This window comes from Barbus barbus (genome assembly GCF_936440315.1).
Source record: "Barbus barbus genome assembly, chromosome: 14".
Lineage (NCBI taxonomy): Eukaryota > Metazoa > Chordata > Actinopteri > Cypriniformes > Cyprinidae > Barbus > Barbus barbus.
In genome coordinates, this window is record NC_136742.1 from 20515696 (window position 1) to 20531653 (window position 15958).

The 15958-nt window shown below is 37.5% G+C and overlaps 1 protein-coding gene across 1 annotated transcript in view; it reads right to left on the minus strand.

Annotated features, from left to right (window-relative positions):
• Positions 1-15958, minus strand: part of LOC306879750 (uronyl 2-sulfotransferase-like) — a 59581-nt gene that overhangs the window by 42388 nt on the left and 1235 nt on the right. The gene's annotated exons all lie outside the window — the stretch shown is intronic.

Sequence of the window (15958 nt, forward strand, 5' to 3'; positions counted from 1 at the left end):
CACTTCCTCTGTAAATCAGGGGAATTCTAGAAGGACTCTTTCTAGAAACCCTGCATCTGCTACAAGGAATAAAATGCTAAAAACCACATAAGCAAAACTGAATATCAGCAAAATTGTTACGAATATCAATACTAGGTAATCACATATTTAGTTTGATTGCTAGAGTGATGTCATTTTTATATAGTAATATCAATAAGTTATATAAAATTACGGCCAGCTAGTTCATAAATTCGAAAACTAAAGGACTGGAACTGTTGTAATAGAAATTATAAAGCCTCCCTCTTTTAATTTTTCTTATTGTATTTCTAGTGTTGCATTCCTGTTTTACAGTTTCATTTATTTACCTTAACGAGAGTTCAGCATAGTATCTTAAATAACCTGTTTAAAAGCTCTAAACTTCCCATGACCTAGGTCAGATGAATGCAAGATGAAGAGGCCAAGTGGTGAGAATCTTTCCAGAGATCTGAGACCTCAGGGTCAGAACGAATTGGATCACAGCCTCTCCACTCCCTGCCTCCTGCACCTTTCTGGGCTGAAGTTCATCCTCTGTCCAAAATCTCTTTTTCTTGGAACAGAAAGCTACTTTTTTCCTGACGCCAAGTTCATTTTGGACCAAAGCACAGAGGATGTTCAAGTCCAGCCGCTGTATACAACAGGACTGTACTGGGCCTGAAAGCAGGATTACAATTTAATGAGCAGGTTTATATAGGCCCCGAGTATACTGGCAGATGGTCAAATGTGTCTTACTATCATTTAACATTTAACTCTGCATACCTCTGGATCGTTACCAGAACTTATGGATGTAGTCAATGATGAAAGAAAAGTTCAAATTTAAAAACCTTCATTTGATCCAATTTCTTCCCCCTCCAAAATCATACCTTTGTCTGAGGTCTGGCCACCACACATTAAACCGATGGCCAACTGCATAAGAAAACAACTATATCAATGAAAGATAAAGAATATTTTAAACTACCTGCATGCAGTAACCACAAATTCCCAGTTAATTTTTGGGTCCAATTCAGCTCCACTTCCATTATTGTTGTACTATTTGCACTGCTTTTTAATAGATACTTATGTCCCTTACACATACGCTGACGTACATTATTACCAAAATAGCACATATTTAGTATGGATCTGTTCATCCTACTGTAAAGAATCATGATTGGATTTGCTATGACAAAAAATAATAAGCTTTAAACTAAAGTATAACTGAAGATTATTAAAAATTAAACAAACAATTAAACAATTTCTCCACTAGGCACACACCCAACCCAGTGCAAGTAATATAACATCACAAGTCCAGATGAAACTAAAGCTGTTGCTTCTAGAGGGAAACAAATAAGCATGAAGAAAACACAATTCTTTGCCCACATTCTTTGCTACTTGACTTGGCGCAGTGTCGGATATGGAGTCATAAACAAGGGCTTATCTTACTTGGCATTTTTACAGCCCAAATAAAAAACAAAAAACAAAATCCCCGATAAGTCCAAACAGAGAGCGAAACAGCCTGCGGTCCTGGAGATGAGACTGGCCATGGGTGGTTTGGGATCTGGGACCCCTCTTTTATCTCTAACTGCTGTGTTAGGGAGGACAGAGTAATGCTTAATTGTGAAAGTTATTAAGGCCTGTAAAAGAGTCTTTATGGAGATGTTGTCAAAACTATTTATGGAGGGGGAGCATAACTATGTTGAAGTCACAGCTCATATACATCTGGTGATAGACAATAACTTCTACATTTAAACTGTAGCTCAACACTGAACCAAAACCCAACAGCACACCGCCAGAGCATCAACACGGACCATTAAAAATCATATGAAAGGTGGAGAAAGACACAGAGAGAGAAAGTAAAGGGTATGACTTGGATCGAGCAGAAGAAAACAGTGGAAAAAGCAGACACGTTTGGAAGAGAATGTATAAACACCAAAGAAACAAAAATGTTCTCATCATGGCACAATTTCCTTATGTCTGGAAATATCTGTCACCCCTTTCCGCTAGGCATTTCATTCTTTTCCTTGTTAATAGTGTTTGATCTGCCTAATTCCTATGTTCATTTATCACATCCGTGTTCTTGTACATTTATGCCAGGAGTCCAAGAGTAATGGTCCCCCCCAAAATTCTATACACTACAAACACTTTCTGATAAACAATTTTTGGAGACATGCCCTGTCAACTGATTTAAACATATACAAACATGGTAAAATTACAATAGTTTATTGCGGAAATATGACTTCTATGAACATCATAATCAGCTAAATCACTACAAGTCTTATGATCATACACATACAGTACACACAGCCTCACGACAGATCAAACATTGCTACGAGAAATTAATAGAGCTGTTCAGTCACTCACAATGTCAGTTTGTTAGGATGTTAATTCATCAAGTAGTCCCTTTAAGAACTTTTAATGGGTTTTCAGAAAAACAGATTTTGATTTATGGGTAAAATATAGTCTGTGGTTAAAAATAAGTGAAGATCCTACCACAACTATGTAAGTTTATGTGCTTGACGAATCGGACAACCACTGTAGCCCTCATGTAACTTGATAGCAACTTACATTTTTAACACAACACAGTGGCTTTGACATTCATGTTTGAGGTATGACTATACAGTATTGCAACGTAATAAAAAAAACTTAATATTAATATGTAATTTAAAGAAATTGTTTAATTTAGCTCAAAGGGAATCATTTATGATTTTATAGGGATTTGAACAGAATCACTGTTACGGCGTTTCACTGAACGAGCCGTATAACAAACTCTGCACTGGATATTAAAATTCAAAATATAGTGAAAACACTATTTAATAGCACAGTAACAAGATCGGCAGATTAAGACATTAACTTGTGAGCACAGAACACAAGATACTTCTCTTTTCAATATAAATAAGATTTTATTTATATAAACCTAAGACAAACTAATCTAACACATGAACTAGGGCTGAACGATATATCGTTATCGTATCTATATCGAGATATGAACTTTCAAGATATTACTATCGGAAAAAGCAACGATATAGACGATATAGATTTCCCCTCTCCGCGCTCGCCCCGCCCTGCATACAACTCTGGCAGTCACACAACGAACATCAGTTTTACGAGTGCCCTTGAATGCACCGCTGAGGTCCCTATTCGACCGCAAACTTGTATGGTATAGCTCTGGAAATTCAGACACACAGAGAATCAGCTGTTCATCCATTTTGAGTTCGGCGCTTGTTTGGATGCCCCGTTTCTATTGGCCGCGCGGGGAAACGTCACAGAGCGCAGCGGCAAAAGTTGAACTATTTTGAACTTTGACCGCGGCGCGCGCGCAAGCTCGCCGCTGGTGCGCTCCGCTGCGCGTGCGCTTTGGTCGGCGCAGCAACTAACCGCCCTCGCGCAGCGCAAGCCATTGAAATGAATGGGTTTCATAGCGCAGCGCATGCCGCGTCCTGTGTGAAAGGGCCTTGAAAGGGCCTTTACGCCGTACGAGTCGACGTCCACCAGTGAGTTCTTAAAAATAAAACTACACTTTCCAAATTTTTTTGTATTATGATGTTTTTATTTTTCTGAGAAATGCTTGGTTTTCACCGAACCCGTAGTCATATCGTATCGTATCGATATCGAGATATCTGGCATGAAAATCGAAATATGAAATTTTGTCCATATCGTTCAGCCCTAACATGAACACAAGCATTCACACATTCACACGTTGCAGAAAGAAAGAACGTAAGGAAAGGATGAGAATGGAAATGTGATATACCAAGTTTATAGCAATATGTGCTATTGCATAGACCTGAACAACCATCAATCACTTATTTAACCCTCGCTTTGAGTTTCTCAATGAGGCTAAAATTTATATTAACTGCACCTGATTCAGTTAGAATCTGGAGGTGTTACTTGCTTGCTTTGCCTGTGTTAAGGGGTTTCCTTTGTGTCGTCGTCGTCATTGCAGAAAGGGGGTTCCCCGAAGTGTCTGATTGGTTGAGAGTTCAGTAGTCGTGAAGTGATGTCTTGGGAAGCCGATGGAGTTGTGTCTGGTTAAAGTTTTGAGGCGGTCACAGACGTGGCGGCAAAACTTAACTGAGTACACGAAACTCACAACGGAAAAGAAAAGAAATTAAAGTAAAAGAATAAAAGGATGTAACGAGACTAGGTTGGTTTTCTTCTCATTGTGGTAGCAGCTGGCACGTGGGCCAGAGCACGCTCAAAGAGCAGCGTCAAAAGACAGTGACAAAAAAGAAGAAGAGGAGAAGGGAAAGAGAGCATTTTTAAGAAGATGAGCATTTTTAAGAAGAAGAAGAGCATTTTTAAAAGGAAGAGGAGAAGGGTGACTAAGAGGAGTTTGATGGTGTCCTAAGTTTTTAAACTCGGCTTCTGGACACATCCCCTCTGGCGTCTTGACCAATTAGATAGGCTATTATCTTAGCTAGGGGTGTTCCTTCCATCATAAATCAGCATGTTATCAGTCACATGGTCCGAATTTTACACACTCTTGCAAAGTATAATTTTGGATGTGATTTCTATAACCAGAATATGATACATTTGACAAAGAATTGATTGGAAGAAACATTTAAAGCACGATTTTTCACACTCATACATACCAAACACACACCTGAATCCTTCAGCTATTCAATAGTGATTAAAAAGACATACATAATATTTGATTAAAACATGATAGTCTAATATGTGGGTTACAAACATAATATGGGGTTCTGCATAGAAATGTCCTTTTAGGATGATTTTATGTGCATGTGAAAAAGAAAGTCTTTGTATAGTTGGAGAACTATGGAGAACGAAGGCAGGTTCTTTAGACAAAGGAATTTTGGTTTGGTCTGTCTTCTATGTGGGGGAGAAGTCAGTCTAAGGAAGCTCATGAATTCAATCATGGAACATGTGATGGCCATCTCTTTGACCATCAGTCTTGATTATTTGCCCAAAATTTGACGGTCTCCTTCCTGAATTGGAATTATCAATAAGTGTTCTTTTGTCTCAAGGTTGTAAGCTGTTCTGTGAAAAAGTTGGTTAGTTTGCTTGCTTCAGACTAGTGGTGCCAGAATCTAATTTATGACATTGTCCTGTTTCCTTGGGGCCTCTCTGAATTCCAGCTCCTCAGGTTTCAATGTTCTGATGCATCTTAAATTTATCTGATTCAGTCTCTGATATTCTACAGTATATATACTCGTATACTCGTTTTGCAGAACAATATAGCCTACATATTTTGCAGAATAAAGGCAAGTCGCTTTAAGTAATATTAACCACAGAGAAGAAATATTTTTATAATTCCTTATAAAATTCCTTATTGAAAAGGTTTTAGGACTACAAACTGAACAGCTCATGACCTGAGTGCAGTGACATGAAAAGATGAGGTGAACAGTGATGCTTCAAACACAAAGCATGCTAGAGCAGTGATTTCAGATTCATTAAATGAGGAACACAAAGGATTCAAAAGGTAAAAGGCATTCACACTGAATTTACACTGACTCACTCACTCACTACTAGCACATAAAAACAGTTTCCTGACAGCAACAAAAAAACATGCAGACCTGTGCAACTTGAGCTTGCAAATGTGTGACGAAAGCAAGATTATCTTTGATAAGATGCAAGATATTTTGGGGTGTTTAATAATCTGCATCTGCTGTGGACACAATCTTTCCAAGAATGAAAGTGAATGTCGCCTATAAATCTGCACACGTGGGCAGAATTGTTGGTACCCTTGGTAAATATGATCAAAGAAAGCTGTGGAAATAAATCTGCATTGTTAATCCTTTTGATCTATTATAAAAAAAATAATAAAATTAAATTAAAAAAAGAAAATCACAAAAATCATTGGAGGATAAGAATTTAAAATGGGGGGAAATATCATTATGAAATAAATGTTTTTTCTCTAATAGACATTGGACACAATTAACAGCACCCTTTTATTCAATACTTTTTGAAACCTCCATTTGCCAAAATAGTATAGGAGTTTTCTCCTATAATGCCTGATGAGGTTAGAGAACACCTGACAAGAGATCAGAGACCATTCCTTCATCCAGAATCTCTCCAGATCCTTCAGATTCCCAGCTCCATGACGGTCCTTCTTCTCTTCAGTTCACCCCACTAATTTTCTAGCAGAAGCTTGGTTTTGTGCTCAGTGACCCATTTTTGTGTTGTTTTTGAGGTTTGTGTTTGGATTATTGTACGGTTGGAAGATCCAAACATGGCCCATTATAAGATTTCTAACAGAGTCAGTCACTTATTGATTTTTTATCTGTTGGTATTTGATAGAATCCATGATGCCATGTGTCTAAACAAGATGTCCAGGCTCTTTGTTTTGTTTTCCCACCTATTTATATTTCTGTGAAACAGGAAACCATGGCTGGAGAAGTTCATGTTCATAATCACACTGGTGTGCTCAAAATTGTGAATATGAATGGGATTATATTTCAGATATATTTTACTCATAAAATTTCTAGGGGTACTAGTAATTGTGTCCAACTTGTATTTGAGAAAAAAAAAACATTTATTTCAGAATGATATTTTGCCCCATTTTAAATTCTTATTATCCAATGAAAGCTTAGATTTTTGTTCAAGATCAAAGATCAAAAGGATTAACAATGTACATTTATTTTCACAGCATTCTTTGATCATATTTACCAAGGGTACCAACAATTCTGACCACGTGTGTATGATCATCATTTTAAACCAAAGCATTTTAAATAACAGAAATGTTAATTGCATATTTGACAAACTACAGAAATGAAGGTTGAATTAGCAGAGTAATAGCAAAGTTGTACATTAAACATTACAATCTTAATGGGAGACATATCAGAGTTTAAAAAAGTGTGTGTCTTCTTGCTGGCGCATCTGTGACCAGGACAGCAAGAGTAATGTCGGCATACAACCACAAAGTACGAACCACATCGAACAAGAGTAACTGTTGACGCAAGAGGAAGCTGTCTGAAAGGGATGTCCGGGTAGTAAGCCAGACAGTATCCAAAAAAACATAAAACCACAGCTGCCTAAGTCACTACAGAATTAAATGTGCACCTTGGCTCTCCAGTTTCCACCAAATTTTCATTGGGAGCTACACAGGGCCAATATTCATCGTCAGGCAGTTATAGCCAAACTTTCGGTCATGCCAAATGTTGTTGTTTCGGTGGTGCCAGCAGCACAAATCTGGGACAATGAGAAACATGTATTGTTCTCTGATAAGTCCACCTTCACTTTCCCACATCCGGGAGAGTTACTATGTGGAGAAGTGGTAAAGAGGCTTACAACTCAGATGGCTGCATGCCCAGAGTAAAGCACGGGGGGTAATCAGTGGTAGTTTGAGCTGCAATGTCATGCCATTCCCTATTGTGCTAGATGTCCAACCCCTGTATATGAACAATGTTAACTGTGTCGTCCCTGGCAAACTGCCGGAAATAGCCACTGACGAAACACAAGGACTTTCACAGACATGTCGTTAAAAGTAATGACAGATGCCAAGGTTTACAGCTGATGCAGCTGATGTAGACTCTTTAAAGGCCAACAAGCATGAGGTTTTTTTATTTTCTAAGAAATTAAAAGAAATGATCCAGCAGGGATTAATTAAATAGTTCAGAATAATCAATGAAACAGTAAAAACATTTGTTACAAAAAATGTCTATTCCAAAAAAAATGCTTTTTCAGACTTTTAAAGAATCCTGATTAAATGGATCACAGTTTCCACAAAAGTATTAATCAACTGTTGAGCACCAAATCATCATGTTTAGCTTTGCCATCACAGGAATAAATTACATTTTAAATGGTTATTTTAAATTGTAATACAATTTCACAATAGTATTCTTTTTACTGCATTTTTGATCAAATAAATGCAGCCTTGGTGTACTAAGGTCTGACTTCTTTGGACACCTTAGACATCAACAGTAAAAGATATGGAAACTGTTTTCTTCTTATTTTAAATAATAATGATGTATTATTAAATATAACGTCATTATTTGCATTTAGCATTGTTTGTACCTAGCTGTCTGTGACCCTCTCAGAGCAGAAAAGACCTAACAATAAGTGAACATGTGGCATGCAGGAAATGATGGCAAAGATTAAACCAAACGACTTTGAACATACATAAACTGGCACTATGGAAAAACTGAAAAATAGAAAACAACCAACTTGCCACTTACATATCTTGGCCTACATAAAACATGACAGCTCAGCGGCGTGCACACACGACACAGACACATACACGTACACATTGCCCAAGAAGCACATAGCGGTTACACACAAAGAGTCGGGCATGGCTGCCCTATCTGCCCAGCATATATTTAAGGTTACTATTTTAGAGCGGGTACTTCTGTTCTTTCACAAGCAGTAAATTAGTAAAACAGAGATGGCTTGCAAACTGTAAAGCAGGGCAGATGGCCCTTCCAAACAAGATATAGTGATCTGCCAGAGCACTTCATCTTCATAACCATTTTACTGAGCAATTAGCCCTATCTGAAGATGGCTATCATAAAACACCTTTTTACTGGCTCCCTTAAATAACATTAACAAAGAAAGACAAGCTCAAATGGAAACACTTGTTGGAAGGCAGCTTTTGGATTATGTTCTCAGGATGAAGTTGGAAAGATCTGAGGATGACATAACTTGTGGAATGTTCTCCATCTTGTGGTAGAAGAGATTCAGGATTGCATCATTGAGGAGATCAACAACTCAGTCCAAACTGTAAAATTTGGTACTTAAAATCTAAAAGCCCCTCAAAGAAAAATAGAAAATCACTGGCGCCATTTTTTCATGAATTACTTTTGGGACTTCACCTTGTCTGTCCAACAAAGATCTTTACTGTTAGCTGCTCTCACAGCAGAAAAACAAAATAGCTTGTCAACCGTTGGAATCCTCCTCACACAATGGACAGACGAACCTGGACTGTGTATTTGTTGGACATTATCTCCATGGAACTCTCTACTTCTTGTATACATGGATCTAACATGAAAACTGTTAATTCATGGCATTCAGCTTTTAATGTTGTGCCTTTTCTCAAATCTTTGCAAAAATTATTTTATTGTTATTTGTTATTTGTTATTTGTTATTTGTTTATCTATTAATATGAATTAATATGTGTTTATTATTATTATTTATGTTATTTTATTTATTTATTTGAAGTCTACCAAGGGGTGGGTTTTAAATTTGTACAGCTGATTTTTGTTTGGTACTACTGTTTCCCAAAATAAAACTCAATAAACGGTTGTAAAAAAAAAAAAGAAGTCACTGAAGAGAAAACGGCTGACAAGAAGCACAACACAAAAAGGATCTTAGGTTCCTGGGGCCAGGAATGACAAGGGACGTAAGGAATGAATTTCCACTTCAAACAAGCAAGTTCTAAGGAACACTCTTCAATTGCTGTGTTAATGGGCCTGGTAAATGTGCCCCACCCATAGTACCACTGAGCCACCCACATGTTTGCGCAGATGCCAGTTGTGCCCTCATCAACCTTTTGCAAGGAAAACAGTTGGGAAAAGGGCACACGCTTCTTAGTTCAAAACACTGTGGCGATCTGGCTACCTTGAAATCTAATGCATTATTATCATTAACTGTAATGCGACTTCCTCATCATCTGGCTCGAGTGAGAGAATCAGTTAGAAATGTGTTTTTACAGATTTGCGAGATGTTCTTCTCAGAAAAGGTGTCTATGCAGATGTGAAATACCACACCACACCTAGCATTTCCCCCTCACCCAAAAGATCCTCACTGACAGACCACTGCCAAAATATGTGACTGTCCTCTCCGAACTCAACACAGCAACGGCAGGAGTAGGAGTAACAGGAGCACTTGAGCTGAGCTCCAAAAGACATACCAAAGAGCGCTGTACAGAATCACAACACTGCTTCTTCTGTTTCAAATGTTGTCAATGAGTCACTGTGATACATATTTTAACACATTTTCCAAATTTGACTTAAGATCACTAATGGCTAGATTTTATGTTGATGTGGAAAGTTTTGCCATTGAATAGTCAAGAGTAGAGTATAATAACAGGAAAGAAAATCCAATACAGAGAAATTGGGGTGTAGCTGCTTTCATTTGAAACAATTCTGTATTTGACTTGAAGAATAGATTTTTAATGACTTTGGGGTTTTATTAATCCTAAAGTGCTGTAATTGAACTAATTTGGAAATTTTGTAGTGTGTGAAACATGATAAATGGTCCAAACCACAACTGCATACAAAAAGTCTACTTCATGTTTGCAGTTGCAGTCTGTAACATTTATCCTCTTTCTCAAACTGTGAAATTACAAAATGAGCTCAATAACTAAAAGGTATTAGACTAAGATTATGTTAACTGGGATGGGGCTTTTTTGGGGGTTTTTAAAAAAAGGGACAGACACACATACTTCAGCTGATGCGTGTAGGATCTGCATTACATTTCCATGCTGTCCAACTCAGACTCAATCCAAATTGGAAAACATTTCTGCAAAATGATATTACTTTCCCTCTTGCAAGTTTCACAGCACTTTCAAATATAAATGTCCAGTGATCTGCTCTAAAAGTGCATTCAGGTTGAAACATATGGGCGTGAATCTGTCATTGTTTTATTAAATTGGCTGTTGTACATTTCGCACCACTTCGGAAATTAAATGCCCAGTGGCGCTAAAAGGTATTGCTCTATTGAATTTTAAAATCACCTACACTAAACCTAACTGAGAGTGTTAAGAAAAGCAAACATCTGATAAAAACGTATTTGCAATGACATATTTAGCTTGCTTCTACAAGCCTTTTGCTTCTACAAGCTCATTTATCAAGTCTAATGGTTCACCTGACTCGTACGTACCTGAGCATTCTATATCACAAGTGCAGTGCTGTACCAGGTGAGCTATCAAGCAAGTTTACTACATCAGAAAAGCCATAGCCTGAATATGGAGCTGGTTATGTAACGCAAATCTCAAAATGTATTACCTTACAAATCATGCACTATGGTGCAAGTGTTTTCTTTAGAGGTCACAACAGTAATTTGCAAGTAACCACATGAAAATAAGTATTTATTAATCAATTACTTGCCCCTGTAATCATAATTTGCTTGAAAAGGAATAAAAGTTGTTGGTGTTTTACCACCACTAGTGGTCATTTCAGCTGGAAACTACCCTGAATCGAACATTTATTCAGATTTATTTGACAGTCAGTGATTTTTCAGTGATTTGACAACTCTGACATCTTAACACTTGACTTCACTTTTTGGCTGTGTTCGAAACCAAATGCACTAAATGAGCCTATATGAATGTAGCTTTCACATAGAATTTCATCAAATTTACACATTTCATACATAAAAGAATAGCCTATATAAAGAAAAAGAAAGAAGCCAGTGTATTTGAAACAGCGAGAAAATGATGGAGCTCTGATCTTACAAAGGCTATTTGTCCAAGTCAAACATTCAGGAAACCACTTCGGCAAGCAAGCCTCCCTCGGTCTATGCACATATTTCACTGAAAGTTCAAATGCCAAATCATAGATCCACATTGTCTGCTGTCCTGTCCTTTCAGAGTCTTTAAACCCCTTTCTGTTTTTCCACTCTCATAGGATCCTATTCAGTAATGTGGGATTTTAATACTCAATAAACAAGTCGGCAATCTGACAACCATACGCCCACCAACAACTTACACTGTTTACATTAAATGCCCAGCAAAATATGACTGACAGCTCAGCGGCCTCATTTCCTGCTGCAGAAGCTCCCACCTGCGCCACTCTGGAGAAGTTGGCCTGCGAGTTTAAGAGAGTCACCGTGTAAATCTGTCAGCCGGGGGAGAGTAAGATGAATAAATGAAATAAAAATTAGAATCAATCCCTTGTTTCTTTTGCTGGGCGCAGAAAGCAGGCTGTATAAGCATGCAAAGACTGGACCTGCCAAAAATCACACGTACATACGTGAAGCTCGGCAGACACTGACATCTAAATGAGGATTACATGCTTGTTTATGTGTCTACTTTTATATAACATTGCGAACACTTCTTATGAATGTGATTATGAACTGTGAAGACTGTGAAGCAAAGGTGTTTCTATGGGGATTCTGTTTGAGATCAATGTGTGCAGAGTTTACGTCAGTGCATACAGCAGCTGAAGTCTTCACATGTCCATATGTGTAATTGTTCCAATGTGACTGTCATATACATCTAGCTAAATTCTTAATGTGCTGCTCCTATAGCTTTGTCTCATTTGGTTTTCCCCCATCTAAATGGGTCCAGTAAATAGGTCAAGGCATGCTCTTGAACAGTGGGAACATTCAGAAAAAGAGACATTCGATTGAATAAAGGTTGAGAAAAAGGTTACATTGTGGATCCTTTGGCCATGCAGATTATTAGATGACATGTTTGTAAACCAATAAAGAAAACATTTTAGCAATTTTGCATTCAATCTGTCTTATTTCCATAATACAGTCAGCTCCCATAAATCAGTTTAGAAATAGAAGATCCATAGATGACCATTTGAGCTCATTGTTAGACCATAGCTCTGACAGACGAATCTCTTTTGAGTTTCTCCCACCTTAAAGGTCATATAAGTGCAAATGGTCTATTAAACTGTTCAGGAGTGGAGATCTTTATGAGCAGGATAGTTTACCAACAGTAAATCAATGAAGATCAAGTTCATCTCTTGAAGAGTGTTTACACATGTGTCTGTGGCCTTCTAATATTCACCTCTAATCTATATTAACCTGATATAATTCTGTAAATTGGCTGGATTATTCAATCATAAAAACCTCTAAGCAGTAGTATTTTAGTGTGTATGTGTGTGATTTTACAGTCCAAGAAGGTCTGAAAAAAAAAAGTAAAAGTAAAGTCGTGACGTATTGTCAAGTATGGTGACCCATACTCGAAATTGGTGCTCTGCCTTTAACCCATCCAAGTGCACACACACAGCAGTGAATAGTGAACAAATGCACACACACACACACACACACACACCGTGAACACACACCCGGAGCAGTGGGCAGCCATGCTGCGGCGCCCGGGGAGCAGTTGGGGGTTCGGTGCCTTGCTCAAGGGCACCTCAGTCGTGGTATTGAGGGTGGAGAGAGCGCTGGACATTCACTCCCCCCACCTACAATCCCTGCCGGCCGGGGACTCGAACCCGCAACCTTTCGATTACGAGTCCGACTCTCTAACCATTAGGCCACGACTTCCCCCTGTCATGGCAACATAAATTATGATTAACAGCACAAACACCCAGTATTTCTATGACCCTCTATTAGTCACAAAGAACTGCCTAATCTGTCATAAACAATCCTCAGGTAGTAACACAAACACATGAGACTCACGTCCACCTTTTACGAGCATGACAGCAAAGATTGTCCCTCTTTCAGTTTGCCAAAACATTCCAATGATTCTAGTCAATCAACACTACTGTTCAAAAGTTTTAGGCTAGTAAGTGTTTTTTTTTTAAAGAAGTCTCTTGTCAAAGCTGTATTTATTTGATCGGATAGACAGTACAAACAGTAACATTGTGAAATATTATTATTTTTAATTTAAAATAACTCTTTTCTATTTTAATATAATGATTCTTCAATATTCACTACCTTTCAAAGGTTTTCCATTTTCTATTTTAATATAATTTAAAAACAAATTAGCCCAAACAGTACTGTAGTGTATAAACATGCACAAACACTAAACTTCAACTTCTGGTCTGAAAACCACAGATCATAAACAACAAGTGAAAACTAGTTGAAAGGTAAAGGTGTACCACTGGAGTGGAAAGACTTATTGCCATCTTGAACTTCCTAACACTAGTCGAGCTACATGACAGCATTGCACTTGAGCACCATCCAAGAGAGTGACTTAACACACACGCGTGTTCACTTAGAACATCGAATCACAGCCCAGCCAAAAGTAACACCTGCTCTTAAAGTAAATAGGACAGATGCTCATCCTCCTGCTTCAAAAGTGTGAGAGAGAGACTCAGTGACCCCCACTAATACACTGCATACCAGTCCTCTCTCTCTCTTTCTCTGGTCTGGAGTTTAAGTCCTGAAAATGTCCTGATATTTCACTAACACCTAATAACCACCATCACTCTGACACTCAGACAGGAACAATACTGTCAAACAAATTACAAACACAACAAAAACCAATTACACCCATCATTACATTATTTTTTTTAAGAAATGACAAAATTTTGTTCAGCAAGGATGCATTACATTTATCATAAGTGAAAGTAAAGACTAAATATTTCTATTTCAAATAAATGCTGTTCTTTTGAAATATTAAGCAACAACATTGATAAGCTGAAAATGCAGCTTTTTTTATTACGAGAACAAATACATTTTAAAATATACTGAAGCGAAAAAAGGTTTTGTAATAACATTCCATAATATTACGGTGAGCATAAGAGACCTGTAGACAAACCATCAAACCAAATCCAAGACAGAACTGCACTTTCTAATGAAATACACATATCCGGGAAAGTTGATCATGAAATTAGATACACTGATGCACCACACATTTAATAATGTACTAAACAATGAAACTGTGTCTTATGAGGGGAACACTAATAAGGACTGTGCCAGCATGAGTCTGTCACCACAGTATGAGGGTCAGTGAGTGATCTGACTGGAGTCTGTGTCTCCATCACTAAACACAAGCTCATTATCACTGTTTTTGGCACAATTAGTCTTATTCTTCATTCTTTCTTAATGACTTGTCCAAGCGATATTACGTCTTTACCCACTATTGCATTATTTCATTATATTTTAGTTTATTTTACACTATCAATTTTTTATTTGTTAAGAATACTTGATTGTTTGCACTGTTTTTTAACTATTTGTTTATAATTTCTCGTTCTATGCAGCTGCAAATACTCTGGCAATACTATTGTGGAGTTCTTCATGCTAATGAAGCTGAAATTGAACATTGAAGAGAGAGTGGAAAAGCTACTGCTGTGGACAAGACTGGATCTATGTACCGTGTTTTGGGGGAGTTTAAGAGCTGACTGGCAACCGTGCGTGTTCCTGGTGAAGGTGTTGATGGTAAAGGGCGAGGCTTGAGCAGATGACAGATGAAAGTGGTTGAGAACCCACTTAACAGCCACTTGGAAAAAGCAGAAGTGTACCTCAAGAATGCGTCGCTGTATTTGCTTAAAGCAATAGTTCAACTTCAAAAATTAAAATGTAGCCATCATTTACTGACTGTTGCTGTTACAACAATGTATGATTTTCTTTTAATCTATGGCACAAAAAAGGAGATGTTAGGCAGAAATACCATGAGGGGGAGTAAATGACGACAATGTTCGGTTTTGGTTGAACTTCCCGTAAGATGTATTTTTGGTTCACTGTTCAGACAATAACTTACTGGTTTCCATCTTTCTATCTATGGAAACTTAACCCAGTAAAGTCTAACATATGAAATACTAGTCACAGTCAGAACAATTTTCAGTTTACATTAAATGCATATTAATATGAATTGACACTATAAATCCCAATAATACGTCTATAGCTCTTTAGTTCATAGCTCTTTCACTATAGTTCTTTAGTTTTAACTGTTGCAAGTTGCAAGGTTGTGCAAAACCAAGGCCTAAGAAATTTGTGCATCAAATACGATACAGTATCTTTCATAGTTTTAAGATGACTGACAGATTATAGATGAATTGAAGGTAAGTATAGACAGCTGATCCATGTGAACATTACATCATTAAAATGATTAAGAAGAGCACTGACCTCTTTCACAAACACACTAGCAGAATGAAAGCATGACTGCTCATGGTAATGTTATTTTCAATAACATTCATGGCAACACAATGACACAGACTGCTCTTTATGACAGCACACGATGGCCAATGCGCTCTGCATCTCACAACCCTTCTGCACATTTCCTTTGACAGCTCAGCATAAATAAATTTAAGTGCAGACATTTTTACGCCAGAGATTGATTATTACTTTTGTCCCAATGGAATATGGTATAAACTGCCAATTTCAAACATTTCAGCAATAATTGAGCAAAACAATTATTAAAGAAGTTGTCATTTTATTGCCTGTATGACAACTA